General features: G+C 33.1%; 1 long non-coding RNA gene across 1 annotated transcript; it reads left to right on the plus strand.

The window, feature by feature from the left end:
- The first annotated feature begins 339 nt into the window (after window positions 1-339).
- LOC140037010 (uncharacterized) lies at window positions 340-19,008 on the plus strand. Its single transcript, XR_011840785.1, has 3 exons — window positions 340-516; window positions 2,533-5,328; window positions 18,826-19,008. It is a non-coding gene; the product is annotated as an uncharacterized lncRNA (long non-coding RNA).
- Window positions 19,009-23,647: the final 4,639 nt, after the last annotated feature.

Genomic DNA, 23,647 nt, shown 5'->3' on the forward strand with positions numbered 1-23,647 from the left:
CCCTTTGCACAAAACTCCTTTTAATCTTCAAAAATTTATCGCACACACCACATTAGTGGGTCCTACTACCATAATGCACTACGAACTTAACATACACTAACTTGTACATGAAAAATGGTTAAGAATCTTAACTCTCTTATAAAAATATCTAGGCAATTAAGGTAATAAAGTAAAGTAAAGAAAAATGTATTTGAAGAAATAATAAAATAAAAAAAAATTTCTAGTCCTCACAATATGCCATATGAAAGTTAATCCCAAAAATTATGTAACATTGTCGGTCTTGGGAAATGCACATACTTTGCAGATATTTCTAGCTAATGAAGATGCGGTAAGGGTTTATTTGATAGAGAAACTCTATATTTCCAACAAGCTGTTGTACAGGTATCTTAGTTTTGGAAAATACTGCATTCATATATGTCTGCTTGGGTTGTGAGAATTATTTTGGTGTTGTTGGTTCTCATTGTGCAGAATCCAAGTAATAAGCTCTACCACAAATCCTTGAGAGTTGCTTATAAGGTATAATTTCTTATAATCTTTCTTCTGCTAAACACCAATAACTTTATTTCTTCTGTGTTCCTTGATTTAGGAACAAAAGGATGTTTGCTCGAGACATTAAACCTTTCTAATTTGTCATTGCTAGACAAATTGTATAGGAAAACATGGCCGGTCTCTGTGTCTCTCTGTGTATGTGATATTTATAGACAATTCTTTGATTTGGTCAATAGATTAGAAAGTTAAGTGCGGATAATTATAGAACTCCAGCGAACTAGAGTTCTTGTTAGAGATTGTTACCTTGTGTTGATTTTATTCCAGCATGGTTTTAGAGATTGTTAACTTTCATTAATAAGTGATTTTTAATATGGTGGCTGTTGTTTTTCTAGAAATAAATTATTGCTTTTTAATATTGTGGCTATTGTTTTATAGAAACATATTAATGAAAGCATTAGGGCTTTATATGAGGTATGTTAAATCATGTTCATCTATGGAGATTTGAAGTGAGTGCAAATTGAAATTTATTATTTTTTTCAACTTTTTACTTTGTAACTGATAAAGAATCCGATTAATGCCCCTTCCCCCTCTCTGGCCAAATTACACCCTTTTTAAATTGTTTCTTTTATGAACAATTATCTAGTTATTTAAACTGGGACATTCTTCTTGTTTTGATGTTCCACTTTATTTTATAAAGTGACCTATTGGTTTTTAAAATTCAGTGGGTTTCTAGTGTTTGCAGTAGCAACAATTGGTTGTTTAATTTTTTGGAAATGGTAATCCAAGTTTGAAATGGTAGCTTATTAGGAGAGGAACAAGACACAATTGATCGCTAATGCTTTTGTCAACCAGTATTATGCAATCCTCCACATGTACTTGAACACTGGCCATGCCTCCATGTTTCAGTGACTTCAATGCCAACTGTGCATGTAAATGTCCTTAGATTAGGCTGCAATACAGTAGCTCTTTGTCTTGTAGTTTTGGGGTTGATAACAATATCTATTATGCATGTCTATATAATGTAATTCGGTCATTGAAGGTCATTTGTTTTGGTGTCATTAAGTTGTGTGTCTATTTGTTCCTTCTCCATAACCTAATTTATACTATTGCAGATTCTGTTTGGTAGCATCTTCTTAGTAATTAGTCCATGGCATTTTTTGAGGTTTCAAATTCTTGTTTAATATACCTATTGGCTCATTTAAAACTATTAACTCCTTCATTCGTGCATAATATTTCGCTTTCAAGCAAAAGCAAATGAAGCGCAAAAACATTAAAAATCTTAAAATTTCACTCATATATGATTTTAAGAGTTACAAGTACTTATGACATGATACTTCTTGGAAGGGCTTTTGCACAATTTCAAGTTATTACACTTATTGGCTTCTACATCACAAGCATGTTGTCAACTTAAAAAAATCATCTTACTACTTGTAAAGGGTAATATTTTCTTCTCAATGGATCAAATATGAATCTTAGCAATAAATAGTTTATGCTTTGTTTAATCAGATTGTTTGAAATGTTAGATTTCTCATTAAAGTTTTCTATTTTGTATCTTGGGATGTTGTTTGGCCGTGGTATTGATTCCCAATATAAGTTACCATCAATGTTGCAGGGGTAAACAATAATGTATTCATAATAAGGGTTCAAAATCCAATTGATCATTTGCTAATGAAAAGCTCTAGGTGGCATTTTTTTCCTCTTTTTTTCCTCAAATAGGGGTTTAGATTGTGAGCATTTTACAAATTGATGTTTGTGCCAATGTTTACAGCTCCTGATTACAGTTGATGATATGTAGAATTAAGTGATGCAAGCCAAGAGAGCTGGACCTACTGGTTAGAGGGAAAAGTTAAACTGTTCTAATTGTCATAGCTTTCTTGCATTTTTTTGGGAGATGATTTTTGTTTCTTTTCCCTTATGCTTTGGATTAATATGGCTAAAAGTTTAAATTGCAGGAGTAAATGGACCTAGTGGCTAAAATTTTTGTTTCTTGTTCTAAATTCAATGGTGGCCTTGGCTAACATTGTCGTCTTCTGGTTTTGACAGGTGCAAATATTAAAGATTGTATGTTCAGTTTGTTAGAGAATTGTTTTCTACAATGGTGGTTCTTCTACAAAGAGAGTGTTGTGCATTTTGAACTTTTGTGGGTTAACTAATTGTGTTCATCACTAAATAGTTACAGTCTTTAGTTTCAATCTTTTGGGTAAGCCTAATGGTTATGCTTTATTTTTTCCTTTTTATTGCATTCCTTGTTCTTACATATTCTATTTCAGTAAATGGCACATAATCCTATGCAATTGTATACTGGTGCTTTACTTTTTCTGCCCAGCTTAGTTGTGAGTCATCATTAACCACTAATTCTCTTTCCTCTTGCTATTTGTTCCGAAATGATGATTATGTCCTGGTGCCCTTTATGAGGGCTTGATGTTGTTTATGGGTACCATTTTTGTCTATTATTTTATTATATCCTAGATTACTTGCTTTTGAGTAAAGGAACTCTAGTTTTTTGATCTTATAAATAGGGGGTTGGAAATGAAATAATTGCCAAGCAATTGATTTTTGTACAAGTTTCATTCAGGGGATTTCCTTAAGACAACAGGAGCTAAGTATACCTTATCGGTAAAAGATTAGGTAACATCACTTTTCCTTCTGTTGTGACTTATCTAAATACAATCTTAGATTGGTGTTGTCATTCTTTTTGTAGGTTTTTGATCTATGATTTGTGTAAAGATCCTTGCACCATAAGATGAAAGTAATTGCCTATTGATTTATGGAATATGCCATTGTACTACAAGAAGGAAGTTTATTCACTAAGCCAGGTTAAATACTTGGTGGCTGATCAGTAAATTACATTGTTAATGACCAGAAGTTTTATTTTCCTCTTCGGAAAAGAAGTAATGATTTAGCTAATAGCATCTAGGGATAAGAACACAGAAAAGACTTTAAGTTTATTTTTTCTCTCATTCTTTGTAAAATGCTTCTTTTTCCCTCGTATCTGCATTTTAGTTCTACATTTATGGATGGGATTATATGAGTCCCTGTTGTAGTTATAAAATGGTTGGTTTGTATTTTATCTGGACTAACAAGCATGATTACAATTTGCCAAATGATTGTGCTTGTAGAAATTGACGAACATAGATGCTACTCAAACGAAAAGCACTATTAATTTTTATTCTCCTCTTTTTTCTTCTTAGGGTCTATTATAAATTTCAACAATTTTTTTAGGGGCCTATTGGAATTTGAATGTTTTTGTCCTGTCCTTGCCTATGTACTTCCACTTATATGGAAATTTTATCTAATTGTTACCCTTTAAACTTGCGTAACATTATACTTAAACTCAAATGGTCTTTTCTTTACTTAGGAACATTGGAAATTTATTTTACTTTTTGATGAAGCAAAAACTGCTTTCTCATAGTGGGGGGAATGGTGGTGTGCCTGTGCCTATAGGAGGTAATCAACACAATAGGGTTTAGAATATTTTAGATTTTGTTCCTACATATACATGATTTAAACGGATTGCAAGTTGCTAAATGGTGGTTAAGTTTATGGATTATTGTTGTACTTAAAAATCTAATCTTTTTGCCTAAGATACTCTGCAAGGTTTAAAGAGAGAGTTTTTGGAAAAAAAAAGCTGACAGGATTCTAAGAAATTACTTTACTGTTCCATTTTGGTCATCTCTTTTCCTTTTACTCAGCCTTTAATTTTTTATACTTCTTTTGTATGTGTATCCCTACTTTTATTGATTTATTTATTCTATTTTGATTATCTAGAAATATATATTTTTGTTAGATTTTCTTGAAACAAGCTACCAAAGAAAAAGGTCTTAAAAATAACTGCTCTATGTAGCTTTTTTTTTTGTTATTAAAGTTGGTATTTTGATTTTGAATTATTTCTAAAAAAGTTGAATTTGATATTATCACTAGACTTCTACACTTGAGGGAAGGCTGAATACATATTGAACCAGAGCTTTGGTGAATGAATATTGGTGTGCTGCCAATGATGTTAACAACATTGTCATATTGACACTTTATTCTGGCAAAAGATATGTACAGGAGGCCATTAATTTTGAATATACTCTCAAATCTCGAGTGATCGAGAATGCGGATATTGGAGGCTTGGAAACTAATTTAGTTCGAATCTTGACATTTAGTTTTTTCTTTTTATATTTTTAACAAATTGGATTATGTACTTACTAAACACAAGTTGTATTGCATAATGTGTTGCCTAATTCATGGCATTTGATAAACTTTTGGGAAGACAATCTAGCTGTTGTACTAACTATTATTCTTGAATACAACCAATTTATTGATATGCATAAGAATTAATCTTGTATACACTGACAGTGTATACACTTTCACCATTGGATGCATGACACATAATCTGAATTTGATTTTGAAACCCAAATTTTGTACATGTGTCATGTATCCAATCGTGATAGTGTATATACTGTCAGTGTACAATCATACTTTATTAAGCACTGTACAATATATTTTCATGGACAAATTACATCGCTGCTAAATAATGTCAATCACAAAGCAATCCTAGGCATTAACTCCATACTGCGCATTTGCACGGTGATCCATTCCTGGTCAAATATATAACGGTTTTGAAGTTGGAGTTAGCATGATTGCATTCATATCCATTCTCCTCTCCAGGTGCATGGTGATTGTCTATTTGATTAATTGAAACCAGTATTCTCGAAGTTGTTTTACATTTGGATGCTCTGCATTTGTATTTGAGAGACAGAGCTTTGGTTGGTGTCTTGACAGAGGTGCTGGGTAAGGAATACGAAGATTGTCCAGTATCTAGATCCTCAAAGCCTTCTTGTCGAGCCTATCCAGGTACTCTTTGTACAAAGAATTTGGATCTGAATTGCAAAGTATTATTGCTGATATACTCCCTTTATTTGGACTGGCTTCTCGTATTTACAATTTGATACCTATTCCTTTGAGCTCTATTGAACTCTATGTAGCATTTGAGGTATTAGGATTACACATCATCAATGACGTTATAACAGACCTTCCAAACAATAGAAAAAGAAGTAGAATAATCCACACACGAACAGCAAGAGTAGATAAAGGAGCTGAAGCTGCTAGAGCTAGGAGCTGCTGGCCTTGCTTGTGTCCGGTTTTCAATCGTCGGACGCAAGAGTATATGCCTGGAGTCCAGTAGCCCTATAGGGCAATCACCTTTCAAGAAAGGAACGTTACCCCCCTAGCGTTGCTTTCCCCCCTCATAGCTGTAGTAGACCGTATAATTTAAGTCCAGATACCCACATAAATAATTGTATAGGCCTAAGGTTCGGACCCATTTGATTTTTCTTATTCTAGATGGGCCCTCAATAATAATAGACAATAGCCTACTGAGCCTAATGTCAATGGGCCTCACATTTAATTCAACCTATTCGAGCAATTCAGCTAAAACATTGTCAAGTAAAAAAAAAGGGCTTTTGTAATACTGAGGATGCAATGCAAATAACCTATCGACATTTGCCTTAATCCTATCATAATACAGGCAGTACAACTTGGGATTGCCTTCTTTAATAATATCCATGAAGTCATTCATGTTTGACTGAAGAAGTGCATCGTCGTAGCATTCCTTTTGGATCTTATACACCCTACCTGTGTTGATAGTTCCCCATTTGCAATAGTCTCCTTATTTTGACATATAATCTCGTATAATCTTTGCTTCCTTAGCAGCCTAAACATTGGATGATACACTTCGGAAGTGTATTCATGGCCTAGGTCAAAATAACGTGGATTACGCGTCTAGAATCGGTCACTAAATTGCAATAAAACCATGTAAATGGGGTATCCTGTCTTCGTGCAATTCTAATGCTACTAATATGTAGGTATTTTAGTTGTAAATTTATTTAGGATTTTCTGAAGATATGATTCTTTGAGTATGGAGCATCTGGAATATGTTATAAAGATGTTCTTGGCACTTATTTTGAATATTATTTTGAGATGGCATTTTGAAAAACAAAAAGATAACTAAATTGTGGAAGAGTTTAAGAAAAATAATTAATCAAGTACTAAACAAGTTCATAAAAGAATTGGCTCAAGTATGAATATTTATAGGCATTTCGAATGAATGACATTTTGATAAACAAGAGCTCACACTAGGTTATAGGACTTAACACTTAGCTATAGGAGTATTCACACCCCTCATCTTCTGTCTATTGATGGCATTAGTGTTAGTTTTACTATTCAAGAGCCTTTTATATAAGATTCCTAATAGGGCTAATTGATTAGAATATAGGTGTAAAAAAGAAAAGTCAGACACTTGCGGATCTGACAGAGTCCATGTATAAAACTATGGGTACTGGGCTGAGACAGCCCGGCACCTGACAGAAACTTTTTTTTTTAAAACATGTCAGGTGCCGGGCTGTCTCAGCCCGGCACCTGACACTTTTTTTTTGAAAAAAGATGTCAAGTGCCGGGCTGACACAGCCCGGCACCTGACATCCAATTGAGTGAATTGCAATTCATCCAATTGAGTCAATTGAGTGAATTGCAATTCACTTTATTTGTTAAGCTAGTTGATAAATGCAATTCACTTTAATTAGTTTAGTGGATTAATTAGTTTAATTAATTGAGTGAAGTAATTTTAAGAGATTCGATTATATGCATTTAATTAAGGTGATGGTTTAATTTGTTATTTATTAAATATTCATTTATTTGTTATAAATTATTTAATTATAATGCATTATTTGTTGTTATTTGTTATTATTTGTTGTTATTTAATTACACTTTATTTGTTGTTATTTGTTATACTATTTGTTATTTAATTACACTTTAGTTGTTGTTATTTGTTATATTATTTTTTAATATTTCTTATAATTATAGAATCGCAATTATTTATTTATTTGTTATAAATTATATATATTTGATTCAATTAATTAATTATTCAAATAAGCATATTAATGAGGTTCTAAAATGCTATCAACACTCGTCTCTAATAGGTATAACATGTCAAGTGATAATTGCTTGGTGATTCAAGTATATTGGGGTGGAAAAATTATAAACGAAGGAGGGTCAATTTCATATGATCCTTCTATACCGAAACAAGTGTTGTTCCTTACAGAGATGGTAGGTTATGATGATTTGGTAGACAAAATATATAATCTTTTGGGTTTAGATCGAAATCTTCTGGGTAGACAAAATATACAATCTTCATTACATGTTTGCTAAATATCAAATATTATAATATGGGAATTTAGCCTTTTATTATTTGAATGCTTATCGTTATTTTTATATTTAGCCATTTCACCGTTGTCACGCTATGCATTTTTTCCTCTTTTTTTGGTCCTTTTTTTATATATTGCACAATAAATTTAGTTTTATAAAATTATAGTGAACATTAAAAATTACATAAAAATTCTAACAAATTATTTCTCAACAATTTGAGAACTACATCTTATTACAGAATGAATGGTATATTTCGTTTGAAAAACAGTTTCGTAGTTTAACATCCTATAGGAGTAATTAGTGATTTTGCACAAATCTATTTTCTTCTTTTTCTTACGTTTCAACTTTGAAATGTAAATTAATTAACTTAAATTTCAAAGTATTTAGTACTTCAGGTCGACTCAACTTTTTATTAAACCTTTTTTTCTTGTTTTGGTTTTTGATTTTTTTTTTGTATGGGAGATTTATGAAATTATCCTCACAATACAAACTACGAAAAAAATTCAGAACTTAAATAGATGTTCTATTAGTATGCATTATGTTCAATTGGTAAAATGCAAAAATTTAATATAAGTACCAACACGAGAATGAATACAAAATCTAAAATGTTTAGGGTTTAGGGTTAGGGTTTAGGGTTTTGGGTTTAGGGTTCAAGGTTCAGGGTTTAGGGTTTAGGGTTTTGATCTTTAGGGTTTAGGGTTTTAGGGTTTAGGGTTTAGGCTTTAGGGATTAGGGATTAGGGTTTTTAGGTTTAGGGTTTTGATCTTTTGCATGATGCAACGTGTCACAAATTGCGATTGATAATTACTAATCATATCACAATTTCAGCCTTACGATATTTTCTTGAGAATAAAATGAGAAGCTATAAATGAAAGAGGAAAATTCAAAATTAAAAGAATATGAATACTAGATAATTGTATTTCAAGTCAAGTGATTTGAATTCTACTGGGAAAGTTTCACTAAGAATTTTTTGTTACTCGACACATTTTGTTTGGTAGACTTATTAATTTTTTTTTATTTTTCAGAAAAATTCGGTTAGGTACCGGGCTGACACAGTCCGACACCTGATAGATTTTTTAAAAAAAAATTCCTGTCAGGTACGATTCTATAATTATAAGAAATAATAACAAATAATATAACAAATAACAACAAATAAAGGGTAATTAAATAACCACGAATAATAACAAAAGTATAACAAATAACAACAAATAAAGTGTAATTAAATAACAACAAATAATGCATTATAATTAAATAATTAAATCATTTATAACAAATAAATGAATATTTAATAAATAACAAATTAAACCTAATTCATCACCTTAATTAAATGCATTTAATCGAATCTCTTAAAATTAATTCACTCAATTAATTAAACTAATTAATTCACTAAACTAATTAAAGTGAATTGCATTTATCAACTAGCTTAACAAATAAAGTGAATTGCAATTCACTCAATTGAGTGAATGTGAATTTCACATTCACACAGCCCGGCACTTGACATCTTTTTTTAAAAAAAAATGTGTCAGGAGCCGGATAGCCCGGCACCTGACATGTTTAAAAAAAAAAAAAAGGTTTCTGTCAGGTGCCGGGCTACCATAGTTTTATACACACGCTCCATCAGATCCGTAAGTGTCTGACTTTTCTTTTTTACACCTATATTCTAATCAATTAGCCTCCTAATAGGGCCGTGTTAGTGGGCTCTAACTTTGTCAGCCAATGTGGCATTATTTTATTGGCTATGAGGATTTTATCTTTCCCAGGCACTTCAATGGAATCCACGTGATGTCATCTTATTGGCCAAAAGACTATAAGGGACTCAGAGTTGTTGAAAATTTAAAAAAGCTTTACTTTTTTTTTTGTTGGATACAACATCCTTTCATAAATGCTGAGTATGCTGCACTTTAAAATTATCCATAAAGTTGAGTGAAAAAATTATTCAATAATTTTCTTTGTGGGAATCATTTCTTATAGTATATCCACACGTTTGTCTAGTTGTTTAATTAAATTCATAATTAATTATAACAAATAATTTCTCATTGTTACTATGATATATAAGTTGAATTAAAAGGGAATTTGAAACAGAATTGTTAGTAGTTAGTTGAGTATGGCTCTTGGAAAATTGGACATTAGAATTTTAGATAATCATCAATGGGATGAAATGCGTATCTGACAATAATTATGCCAGATTAGTTGGTTATGTGTTTAATTAGGGAGTCCACTGCTATTTAAATTCATAATTATATATTATTTGAACATGATCTGGAATTGACTTCGGCAAAAAATACTCTAATTGATTTCACATTTGAATTCTTCTAAAGTTAACATATTTGAATCGGTGCATTGTAACTTACTCATTAGTGAAGCTCAAGTCAAGGAGGGTAGGCCCTTTTTATCTTCTGCTTCTGCAAAATCCTAAGTATTAGTAGTTTACACAACTCAAATACTGTTCAAAATAAATAGGAAAAAGGAACGACTTATGACTTAATCGCTAGAAACATGAAGTTTGTGTCTAACCCAATAACAAAAGTTTCGTAAGAAACTAGAGTGCTCCAGATGTGATGCATGATCTGGATTTCAACCTTCTTGATCACAACTGTAATTCGTCCATGTCAACCTTGGACCTGAGAATCCCAATTTAATCAAGGCCCTGTTTGGAACTGAGTTTTTTACCTAAGTTTTTTAGCTACTAGTTTTTTAATAACTTTTGCTACAGGAACCCCAAAAAACTTCTCAAAGTTTTTTACCTACACACTCCAAAAAATCTAATACACAAAAAATTTCCCAAAAACTTTTCTTCTTTTTCCTCCCTCACCCACCACGCCAGCCACCACCTCTCCCGGCGCCGGTCACCTCAAAATTATTTTTTTCTGTCCCTCACCCTCACCCCCTCTCCTCCCCCGCCACCCTCCCCCTCCTGCAAGGTGCGATCTAGTCTCGCGACCAGATCGCAAAAGGAGAGGGGGAGGGTGGCGGAGGAGGGAGAGGGGAAGAGGGGAGGGGTGGCAGGCCTAAGAAAAAAAGCTAAAAAAAATTAATGGTCCATGGCCGGCCTTCCTCTGTCGTCGGAGTGCGAGGGAGAGGGGAGAGAGAGGGGAGGAAAGGGGTGGCGGTGGAGGGAGAGGGAGGGGTGGCGGGTAGAGAGGGTTAGCGGGGGAGAGGGGAGGAAAGGGATGGTGGGCAGAGGGGGTGGTGGGGGAGGGAAAGAGAGGGGTAGCTGACCTAGGGGGATGGCGGGCAGAGGAGAGAGGAAAGGGATGGTGGAAAAGTTTGGGGGTGGCGAGGCAGAGGTAACGGGGAAGGGGGAGGGGGAAGGAAGAAAAAGAAGAAGAAGAAGAGAGGAAAGAAGAGAAAAAGGAAAGAAAAAGAGAAAAAGAAAAGGGAAAAAATGTTTTTCACCTTACAAAAACTTCTATAAAATTTTTTACATCACAAAAACTTCTACAAAAAAGTTTTTCACCTTACAAAAACTTTTACAAAATTTTTTCAAAAACTTCTACAGTGCACTACAGTAAAGTTTTAGACAAACTCCTAAAAAACTTAGGTTCCAAACAGACCCCAAGTTTCATTGGTCAAAGTCCTACAAATGAAGACTTGGACCTATCAAGCCTGTCTCACTAGCTCTATGTAAACCACTTTCAGGCGAGGCAAGTCCACTTGAAGACCCCCCTTGCTTCTTTTTTTTTGGCAAAAATCCCCAAACCGAGGGAGGGGGTGCCAACCCCAATTTTATTGGAGAAAAAAACAAAATAAGAGTACCAACAACACAATTGTCAACAAGACAGCATGCGTAAAAGAAACTAAAGGACCTATTCCCTTACAATCTGACGACAAATACACGGGAATTTGTCCTTGTCTAAAACTAAAGATGCCCTGACTAAAGACGACAGCTAATGAGGAGAATTGTGCAAAACATCTTCATTGAGTTGCAAGCCCACTAGCTTATCCGCAGTAACATTTATCTCTCAATAAACATGAACAACTGAGGCATCCAACTCTTGTAAGAGCCCCCTAATCCTTCACAGAACATTACATAATGGCCATTTGGTAAGCGCTCCGGAACAAACCATGCGAACCAGGACTTCGTAATCCATCTCCATCAACAAATGATTACAATCCCTATCTTGGCAAAGTAACAGACCATGCATCAGTGAGAGACTTTCAGCTATCAACACATCAACATCTCCAAATTCTTTATAGAAAGTAAAAATGAGCTCGCCATTATGATCTCTTAGAATAACCCCCTCCCCCCGCTCTTTTTCCAACTGGCATATTAGTGTCTGTGTTCAGTTTGACATGAAATTGAGGGAGATGAAGCCATTTCACTGCTATAACTGAATGATGATAACGCCGAGAGGATGCAAAGCCAGCCCAATGATCATCCATGTCCCACGAAAATGACTTGCAGAGAAAATCCTGGCAGCCCCCAGTTGTTCAATAAAATGATTAACTCTAGCAATCACCTCATGAACATTAAACCTAACTCCCTCAAATCTTGCACGATTGCATATTTAGAGGAGCAAAAGTGCTAAATAACTTGCTCAAAATAATAGCATCAAATAGCTAAGAAATTAACACAATACAATCATAAAAAGTTCAACCAAAACCAAAGGCATAAACTTTAGAAACATGTATTGAAACACAAATCCAAACTTATATAATAACAAATTATGAAATCAAATACAAGAGAGAAAGTAGTAGAAGAGATATCACCATTGTCACATGAGATCAACCTCTCCATCTTGCTCCTTAAACTTCATCCAAGTTTAGCTACAACTACAAGAAAGATAAACTACACTAATTATACTAATTTACCCTAACTAATGAACTAAGGAAATTCTAGTGAAGACTGCATTTTTGTGGAGTTTCTCTAGCCTCCCAAAGTTATGAAAATTTTCTCCAAAGCCTCTATTTATAGAGGAATCCAAGATACAAATAAGATGTTAAAGTTGATGTGAAATGTTCCTTGAGATTCTCAAAAGATGCATCTACAAGTCTCCATGTATTTCTTTTACAGATGCAGCCGAAATTCTAAGTTGGGAATAGCTGAAAAAGTTGTATGAATGTAGAACAAGTTGATATGCAAGTTGTAGAAAAACAAGGGAGAATACGCAGGCTTTGAATACGCTAGCTTATGCCATGTATTCAGAGCTCACGTTTTCACTTCTGCGAGTTTAGAACCACTTTAACTGATATTTTCTTGATGGTGGAGGCTGAACTAACTCTTTTCCAAAACATGAAAGTTTTAGGCCTTTGAGTTAGCTTTCCAATGTCTCAAGAATCATCCAATTTGGAGCTCTTTAGACTGAGAAATACCAAAAAACTCTCGACTGGTCAATCCCCTATTTCACCTTTTGGCAACAAATATGACCCACTATATTTCGACTTCTTGACTTAAAAAACTCATGAAGTGGATATCAATGTCTCATAAGAAATGTAGAGTTATGTGTTAGTTTTAAAATGGCACAAGAATCACTTCAATCCGATGCTTGTATCTCAAGATATAGCCAAAATACCAAAAAGTGTAAAAGCTATCTTAATTTGTATTTCATCCTTTGAATATTTTGCACTTCATGTCTTCTTTAAATCACTTCAAATCATCAACAATCATCCAAATATCTTCTCAATTCACTCCATTTGATGATTGAATCATTAAACTTACAAAAACATGAAGTTTTCACCATTAAAATTCATAGAAAGACAATTTTTGATAGTTTTCACTTTAAGGTGGTATGATATCTTTTAATTGGTCAACTTTAGGAAATATTGCTATTTGATTGCTTCAATATGGTAAGTATATAATTGCACTCCTTTCACTGTTCACGAATCGTTTCCTCACTTGTCAATTGTTTTTGGTTAAATAAAACTAGAAATGCATGAAAAATAAAGAGTTGGGTGTAAATATCGTGAAATCCTACCATTTTTGGTGTTTTTCACAAACAACCATCAAAGGATAGTTATTTTTATCAAATATATGGTCTAAAATATGTTTTTTTTAATTTGTATTACAATGATATACTATATTTTTCACAACCATCTATCAAAGGATAGTTATTTAATCAAATAGTTGGTCTAAAAAATTTTCTAAAACAGTCTTGAAGGCAATCATCTAAATACAGCTCTATTGATTTAAATTCGTATATTAATTTTTTAAAATGCACTTTTTGATGTAAAATTGTTGTATAAAATTTATCCATATGCTTGCCCACTATCAATATGGAATTTATTCTAAGTGCAAATGAAATGTCTAAACTATAGTTTACATACAACATATTTAATGTCAGAGTATAAAGTCCAACATTAAAAATATTAAACATTTGAAAAGAAACATATTAAATAGGGATAATTTTCGAAACCTCCCCTGAGGTTTTTGACTATTGTAGAAAGCTCTTTTCTAGTCTAAAAAATTACATTTTGCCTCCCATATGATTAACATTTCAATAACAATATAAACCCAATATGCTAACTTTCTCCTCAAAAATCCTAAAATACCCCTTTGTTACTTAGAAGGGGGAAAAACAAACTAATAAAATTCTTTCACGTTGCAACTATTGTAAACGACATAATCATCAACCTAACGAACTCAATAAACCACTTTACCTTAATCTCCATATTCTTACAATTTTGACAGCCTACTATTGCCGCCTCAAAGCTTCTCATGCAAATCAACTGTGACAATTAAAGTTTGCAGTCAACCTAATATTTAGCCTCTTTTTTTTGCCTAAATTCAATGTTTGAATTGACCAATGTCACTATTCAACCTTGTTGTTAGTAAAATAATGTAACCTACCAAGAATACTAACACGGAGCAACCAAAAGTAATACTAGAGACCACATTCCATGTCTCTAGGCAAATTTGATTATAGTATTTATATCTCAAAATTCTTTTTTACACAATTGGTATAATATTGTAACCTTCTTTAATCCATATTTCCTTTTTAGCTATCATTTTTATTTTCTTGTATGTACTCTGTATCACCGCTATCTTTTTCACCTTCATTTAGTTTGACAACAAATATGATCCAGCAACTTGCCATTCTGTAATTTCAATTCCATAATACTTATAAAAAAGAAAACAAAAATGAGAGAGTGTGTATATTTGCGAAAAAAGAGATGTAGGAGAAAGAAGGAAGGAGAAAAAGTTGGGAGATAGAACAAGAGTTTAGTTTGTGTGGCAATAGTTGCTTTAGAATAAAAGACGAATTGTAATTGTAGAGTTTTTTTGTTTGTAGAAATTATTTATAGTGAAGGATATTATAGTCATTTTACTACATAAAGGGAGGTTAGTATAACTATTCAAACTTGAAGGGAGGTGAGTGAAATTATCAGAAACCTTAGGGGAGGTTTCTGAAATTATCCCTATTAAATAAAGTCCAACATTAAAAATATAAAACTTAGAAAAGAACAAACCTACTAAAGTGCCCTAAGCACACTAAATACCAAAAAAAATTAAAAGAAGCAAACAAATTTCTTTAATTAGTATATAGTAGTGTTACTGGATGCCATTGTTCATCATCAAACAATATGTATGAAATTTCAAATTCTATTGAAATTTGAATTATAATAACACATTCCATGAGTCAAGAAGTTTTTTTAAGGAGGAAAAATATATTTACATACTTGAACCAAAACTACCAAAAAGAAGATTTGGAATATTATTGTTTCTGTGTTGATTTGATTGTTGGTTTTACTTTTCCTAATCTATGACATTGCCTTTATTTTTAGTTTTGCCAACATAAATAATTTGGAATATTGTCATTTCCCTTTAGTTACGGTCTTTTATGTAATTTTTGAATTATAGTTATTTGTAAGTTTGGTAAGTTTTTAATTTAAGGTAGTATGTTAGAATTGTTTTTAATTGGTCAGCTTTAAGAAATGCTGCTATTTGATAGTTTCAATATGGTAAGTATATAATCAATGCGGGTTGAATGCCTTACCAAAGTATGAGCCTATAGAATTCCCTTTTTTGTTCTTTTTTGTAAACTCGTAGGTAACCCCGTCTTGGCATATTTTCTACCACCTATTACCAAATTAAATTCTCTATCTTTACTTATTTCTGTATTAAAAGACCTTTAGTCTCTTCCATAACTAACTTCTAATCTTGATATAACAAGGGATTCTAATCCCTAGGATCCTCTTATTTCATTTTTAAGCAATTCTAATCTAACTTGTATTTACTTTCATTTACTTTCTTGCAACCTACTACCTAGATGGTTGGTTTTACCACCTAATGGCTGGTTTTATATTTATTTCTTTTGCTATATGGCCTGTTGTACCGCCTAACTAACTTCTAACTTTTATGGCTGGTTGTACCGCCTAAACTAACACCTTTCATGGCCAATTTTACTGCCTAATTAACTTTCTTCATTTTTACCTCCTTAAAACTTTGATTGTCTAGATAATAAGCAAGTGGTTGAAATCAAGTGATTGCCATTTTTTAAATCCCCGTGGGATCGGCACCTATTATCCCTATATTCAATAAACAAATCGTGTACTTGCGGAAATAGAATAATAAGGTTTTAAAATTTGTGGTGTAGTAAAAGGCCCTACCATATCACATATATTTGTATATTAAAATGATGTTCAATTCCCTATATCGTAGGTTATTGAGTTGGTTATTCCCACGTTCTGCTAAGTGGATGTTCCATATTTTTGACATGTGTACATATTCCCCTAATTTATTTGGTTATATTTAAATTATTTTATTTTTATTAACAACAACTAATCCTATATTGTTCCATGTTTTAGGTGTAGTATTTCTATTGACAATGATTAATCATTTACCTTGTTGGGGGGAAGGTGTGACGACTTGAAAATTTGCTTATATTTCTTATAATTTCCGCTTATTTTGAATAAATTATTATATAATTCCTTTACTACTAATTTTATTCCCTCAATAGTTGTAATATATAATAGAATCGAGAGTTTTATTTTTACTTTTATAGCTAGAGCAAATTAGGGTTTTTGTGCATTTTGGTAATGTGATCATTTTGTGAGGTATGTGTACTAAATTTGGTGGATAAGAGTGAGTATTAGGTAAGAGGAAGTGTGTAATTAGAAGTGCTAATGATAAGTTAGTGAATCATAAGTTAAAACACAAGTACGAGAGAGTTAAGGAAAATAGGCTTGAACCGACGTGCACCGTCTGTTACCGATTGAGTACACCACTTGACCACTACTTTCTTACCCTAATCCTCTTGTTTTTATTTCATCTAATCAGGCCTAAATTATCCCTAAAGCAGCCGAAATCCTTGACCAAAGAAAAGGGAGAAAAGAAAAAAAAAAGAAGGAATCTTGAGTTGCCAAGTGTTGGCAACCAAGAAGATGTTTGACCAAGCTAAGTCCTTTCTTCTTATTTTTCATTTTGGCTCATTTTCTCTCATTTTTCTGTCATGGTAGCCGAACCTTAGGAGTGGAGAAAGAGAGAAGAAACTTTCAATTTCAACCTTGATTCTTCATTGTTTGAGTTGAATCACAAAAATCTAAACCGATTAAACTTGTATCAAGGGTGTTAGGAAGCTTCGTGTGGTGAATTTCTTTGGAAAATTTGCTTGGTTCTTCACTTTTCAAGTAGTTTTGGAAGGTATAAGTTCATCCACTTCTTTTCTCTTCCTTATTCTTGCTAAATATGCTATAGAAGTTTTGAATCTTGGAATATATTGGATGATACTCTAGTTTGGTGTTGATTAATGAATTTTCAGCTAGGGTTTGGAAATTTTCAGCCTTGATTATGTTGTTTAACTATCAAATGTTGGTATTGAACTTGGATATAGAATTTGTGAGGTGATTAATGGCATAATTGTGACTTTTTAGCATTAAAAGATGAATTTCCAGCTTTGATGAGAAAATTCCAGCTTTGGTAGTGGTTGATTATTTGCTAGAAATAAGTTATATTTGGATGGTTTTTAGCCTAGATGAAGAGCTATCTTGATATGCTTACTTGTGGTGTTTGAATTGGGTTGATTTGAGAAAAAACATGAAACCTTAAATGGCTGAAAAAATGGATAAATACAAAGGGTATGCTACCCAAATTTTCGTTCGAGGGATAAACGAGTGAACTTGGAACTTGAGCGGTGATTCGTGGTCGAATTGAACTTCGGTTGTTTAAAGTCTTCAAATTTCTTTTAGTAGAAGTATGTAAGCTGAATTTTGCCAAAAACTCACACACTTTGTAAGGCGAGAGTAGCGACCACTATAAAATACGATTTTTTAGTTTCTTCCGCCAAATTGCGAACTTAAACGTTTTAATCGCTTCTTTATCGAAACTAAAAGAGCGAGCATGAATTTTCTAGAGTTTGATAAGTAAAATGAGTACTACTTAAACGAGTTTTATTTATTTAATTTTCTTTAAGAGAAACTCCTATATTTTGAACCCTAATTGATTTCAAACTATTAAACAGTATTTTATTGCAGATTTTGACTCCAGCCAAGGATTTGAACTTGAGCATGGTTTTGAAAAATAATAACTCATTGGTGAGTGTTTTTAAGTGCATGATTGAACTTGATATTTGAAAAAAATACTTGACTTGTTTGGACGGACAAGGGTGTACTTTATCGCACTTGCCCTAATGTGATTTCTTACTGTTTACTGGTTATTATTGACTTGATATACATGTGTATAACTTGAATACTACCTGGATCCTCACCCTATTGGTTAGTCAGTAGAATCAAGCCAGTAAGGGTTTGGTCGATGAGACCGGTAAACCATAGGTACTGTTTATTGTTTATTGTTTATTGTATAATCCTTTGGATATGGTCCACTGGATTCGGTATACTCGAGTATTCCCACCACTCTTATTTTGGAGTTCGGGCTCGGTAGGGGGTTAATTGGTGGATGAAAATTAGTGTAAAGTGGAGATCTATGGTCATGGTTTTGCTTTTTTAAACGTTGACGGAGTGTCAATGGGTTCGGATCAAGTAATGCAACGGGAATTTGGCTTTTGAGAGCCACCTGTATCCTTTTACTTTGAAATGTTGTATATTTAGTCAATTTGTTACTTGTAGTGTTATTGTCTCTTTTATGAACTTGTACGCTCGCTCATTTTAAGAGTTCAAGTTTTACATAATGACTAATTTGTTACTTGGGTCTGCATGAAGTTTTGGAACCTCATTGAACTTTGGCTCACTCTATTAGTTTTATTTTCCTTACAGGGGGGTACGAGCATAGGCGTGAAGCTGGAAAGGCTAGTTTGTCTAGACTTTTAACTTTTGTAATTCTTCTAGCGCTAGTGCTCAACTAGGGTTAGAAGTACAACTAGAACTTGAATCTTTTGTTATATTCGGATATGTATGAATGGTTGAGATAGAAATGAATGTACATGTACGTTCCAAACTTGGGAACTGTTGTTTCCTTTACTTTTGAGGTTGTAACTTGTTTTCTTGTTGTGAGTGAGTGAGTCCTGGCGAGAGTTGAGCAGGCGGTCCGCTAAACCTTGGGGTACGCCCTATGAAGAGGTAGGGTTGTCACAGAAGGGGGAAAAGATTGTAAGTTGTAGACCCTGGGTTCAAGACCTCCCATTTACCCTCCCAAAAAAAAGAAAAAAAATCCCATTTGCTATCCTCAATTTTCGTTCTTTTTTTAAATGTCCTACCACTCTCCACTTTGTTATCCTCAATTTTCATTCTTAATTACATGTATCACATATATTTGTATAATAAAATAATGTTCAATTCCCTATATCGTAGGTTATTGAGTTGGTTATTCCCATGTTCTGCTAAGTGGATGTCCCATATTTCTGTCATGTGTAATTATTGCCCTAATTTATTTGGTTAGATTTAAATTATTTTTATTTTTGTTACCAACAACTAATCCTAAACTGTTCCGTGTTTTAGGTGTAGTATTTCTATTAACAATGATTAATCATTTACCTTGTTGGGAGTAAGAGGTAAGGGGTAAGGTGAGAGATTGTAAGTTGGAGACTATGAATTGAAAACCTTCCACTTACCCTCAAAAAAAGAAAAAAAAATCCCACCTTACTATCCTTAATTTTCATTTTTTTAAATGTCCCTCTACTCTCCACAATCTTTTCACCCCTAACAATCAGACTCAAGATTCGAATCTTGAATCTAACAGTCGGAAGAATTCCTAAGCTCTTCCTTGGCCACTGAGCTTACTTTACATTCTTACTGTGTTTAATTTGTTGGAATGTATGCCCTAAAACAATGATTTTGTTTAATACATTCCTTATTATGTTTTGTACTTTAATAACTTCTTCTTTATCTGTTAAATGCTAGATATAACTGATAAAGTTCTTAAAATACTTACTAATGTGGTGGTCGTCATAAGAATTGATGACTATGAGATGTCAATCACATTTATAGTAATATTCTTAAATTTCCTAGTCATAGTACTAATGAGATAGGACATCATTAGTACAGAAATACTAGTACACAGTTAGTCTCTACTTAATGTAAGTGGTGATTGTTCTCATTAATCATGGTATATAGATACCTTAGATACCTTGGCTAATGTGTAGATGATTTGTAAAGTACAAATACATTAGAATGATCCGCTTAGAGATCCCATTAGGATATCTATCTAATGCCAATGGTTGTATTTCTTATGGAAAGTTATGTAAATGATCCCCACGACTTGAGATCACCATAATATCTTTAGTGTGAAACACTACATTTTGACTCTATTGCTTGTTACTCACTGAGAGTGACTTAGAGAATAGAGATTGGGTGTAACGTGAAACACCGAAAGATAATGAGTGATCAAGATAGGATTCACCACTCCGATAGTAGGAATTGATATCCGAATGGCCACTAGTGGGAAATTAATCCTAAAAAGTCGACTATGTTAGGTTAATTGAAGAATATTTTCAAGTTAACCTAATCTAGGGTTAATTCCGGGAACTAGTAAATTTAATTAGTCATAAGGGAATTGGCACTCATTCCTTATACCCTAACTAATTGGATATTAGTAGTGAAAGGATAATAATTACATGGTAACTTTTCATGGAAAGGTTAGGTCAAAATTTATTTGACTAATTTCGAGCAGTTGGGTGGTCATGATGTGTTGTTAGACACTGCTCATGATTTATAATTATGAATTAATTAATTATTGTAATTAATGGTAAAATAAAGTTGTTTATTTTATCTAATTCTTTTTGAAAATTATAAGTCATAACTATTGCCAATGTATTTGGAGCCTATTGGATCACACGCATTAAAGATTTGATTCTGGATTAAATTATGTGTCTGAGTGAAGACTTGGAAATAAAAGTATAAGATACTTTTGGGATTTAATTACAAAGAAAATAAATTTTGGACCTATCTGAGCAGATAGGAGAAAATAGTTATCTCCTATCTATCAGATAGCTGAGAGATAGAGTTTGTTATTGGATATCTTTTGTTTTGATTTTGAATAAAATGATTAGATCCTATTTTTTCTTTTTTTTTTCTATCTATCTTGTTAGGACACGAAATTCTCTTTTACTGGCTTATCTATTTATTTATTTGTTCATTTGCCCCAATTAAATTATTTCATTCATTTTAATTGCACCTGCATTGTACTTGTCTCATTTTTTTTAAAAAACACGTTGCGCATAAACTTGATTTTTTTGTCGCCCAATTAGTAAAAAATTTGAGAAAGCACGCTTTTTGAGGCAATATTTGGTTTGAGAGTGCAGTGGTCTTGAAGAGTTAAGGAGATCAATTGTAGACTAAGAAAAGTTAATTGAGGAATTAGATGTGAGTGATTTGCGTTAAGTTCAATTAGGAGTATTAATGGATCACTATTCAAATGTTGACTTTTGCACCATAAAAGTAGCTTTATGTCACTTCACTCTTTTACGATTTCACTTCACAAACATCACTCAACAACCACACTCTCTTCCTCTCACCTTGGCCGATTCTCTCCCCCTCCCTTGGCCAAGAAAAACTTCATCTTCTTCCTCTCAATCTTGCTCACTAATCTTGTTCCCAATCTTACTCACACCTTGGATCATCTTCAAGCTTGGTTGAAGACTTGGTGGAGGGAAGATTCTTGGAGGTTTGGTACTTGGTTTCTTGAGGTCTTGCTTACTATCCTTGGAAGAAGGTAACCCCTCCAAGCTCCAATCTTTCTTTCATCTATTAGCTAAATTTTAGCTAGATACACTTGGGGTTGTTGAAGGGTTCTATGAACCTTGACATTAGGTAGCATGTCTTGAGGATTTTCTTGCTTTCTTGACTTGCTCTTAGGAAGATGTCTTGAGGGATGATATGTTTGATTTGGTTGGATGATCATTTGATATAGCATGGATTCTTGGCTTGCTTGATAGTTTGATTTTACCTCTTTATTAACTTGCAAGATTATGGCTTTGTTGGTTAATATTCACTTGCTTTGTGAGTTGTTTTGGTGGCATGAAAAGTGAGTTATAATGCTTTAATCTTGGTGAAAAAATTTTAGTTTTGGTACCTTCCTTGTTGACTGAAAAATGCAAGAGAAATTTCAGTTTTGCAAGGCCACTAGTTGGCCGAATTTTGAGGCTAAAAATTTCAGTTTTGAGCCCCCCTCTTTGGACGAAAATAGTGCTAAAAATTTCTGGTTTTAGTGACCTCCTTTGTAGCTTAAAATCTTAGCAAAAAACTGGTTTTGGTGAAGCCTCCTTGACCGAGATTTAAGGCAGAAAATTTTCAGTTTTTGAGCCATTATTTTGGTTGGAATTGATAGCTAAAATTTCAGGTTTTAAAGTCTCTTGTTGGCCAAGACTTTGAGGACAAAATTTCAGGTTTTAGAGCTTCATTTTAATTCCAACCATGTACAAAAATTTTTGGTTTAAAAGCCCCAATTTAACTCTAACTTGGAGCTCAAAAATTCTGGTTTTGAGGCCATACTCGTGGCCGAAAGTTTGAGCAGAATATTTCAGTTTTTGGAGCCTCTTCTTGAGCTAAAATCTTGCTAAAACGATGGCTTTAGATGCACCTTGATCGGAGCAATTAACCTGGCTTTGCTGGAATTTTCGTGTTTCAGGTTTCAAAAATCAGCTTTCGAAAAACTGTTGTATCTTGGGGTAGAAAAATCCAAATTGAGTTCTGTTTATTGCATTTGAAACTAGACCTGAATTTCTTTCAGTGGTATAAATTTCAGGGGCTAGTTCGATTCCTATAAATTTTGAGAAATTTTCAAAGTTCACTGAAATTCAAGACTATTTTGCCCTATTTTTAATGAAGCAGCAATTTGGAACTAAAATTTGACTAATTTCTGATTTGAATCTGGTAGAAGTGTCTTCTAGAGAGTTTTAGTTCATTGAATCTATTATCCAACGGTATAAGATTTGAGATTTTTGGACTTATGAAACTCAAGTTATGATTTTTCAAAGAATGTTACAAAAACTGAAATTTTCTTTATAAAATGACAAAAGCTCACAAGTGGCTTGGAAACATTTTCTGGGTTCAAGCCTAACCTTTTTGATTATTTGCACCCCATTTTATACATGGGAAACGGATTTCACCGAGCATATGAGATTTCTCTTGACTTGGATCGGAAAACTTGATTGTTTGGAAGTTGGCCAAACTTCAAGCGAAACTAGTTTGTTTCCTTTGGCTCCGAAATAAAATTTTTCACCTCCTAGTCTTATGCTCTCGGTTTCCATGAAAATGAACCATAAATTGAGCGTTTTAGTTAGAGTAATCCTTGAGGAATTCCACTGGTTTCATATTTGAAACTTGGAGCTTTTAGCTCCAATATTTACTATGAAATAAGTAACATTTTTTTTGAATTTTGACTTCGTAAGTTTAGAAACGTGAACGCTCACTTATATTCTAAAACTATAGAATTGGAAGTTTTAAGATATGAAAACATTTTTTTCTTTTCCTCGATTTTTGTGCCAAAAATTAAGCGTGGTACTCCTTTTTTTAAATCGAAATTTCTTGCCACGACTTGACTCGAAAATGGAACTTTTGAGTCCTCCTTGAATATTATTTTAGTGATTAAGTGAGAATATTTCTCTTTTAATATGACTTGAGTTGGAGACTCTTGAGTATG

The sequence above is a fragment of the Coffea arabica genome, chromosome 2e (assembly GCF_036785885.1).
Source record: "Coffea arabica cultivar ET-39 chromosome 2e, Coffea Arabica ET-39 HiFi, whole genome shotgun sequence".
Classification (NCBI taxonomy): domain Eukaryota; kingdom Viridiplantae; phylum Streptophyta; class Magnoliopsida; order Gentianales; family Rubiaceae; genus Coffea; species Coffea arabica.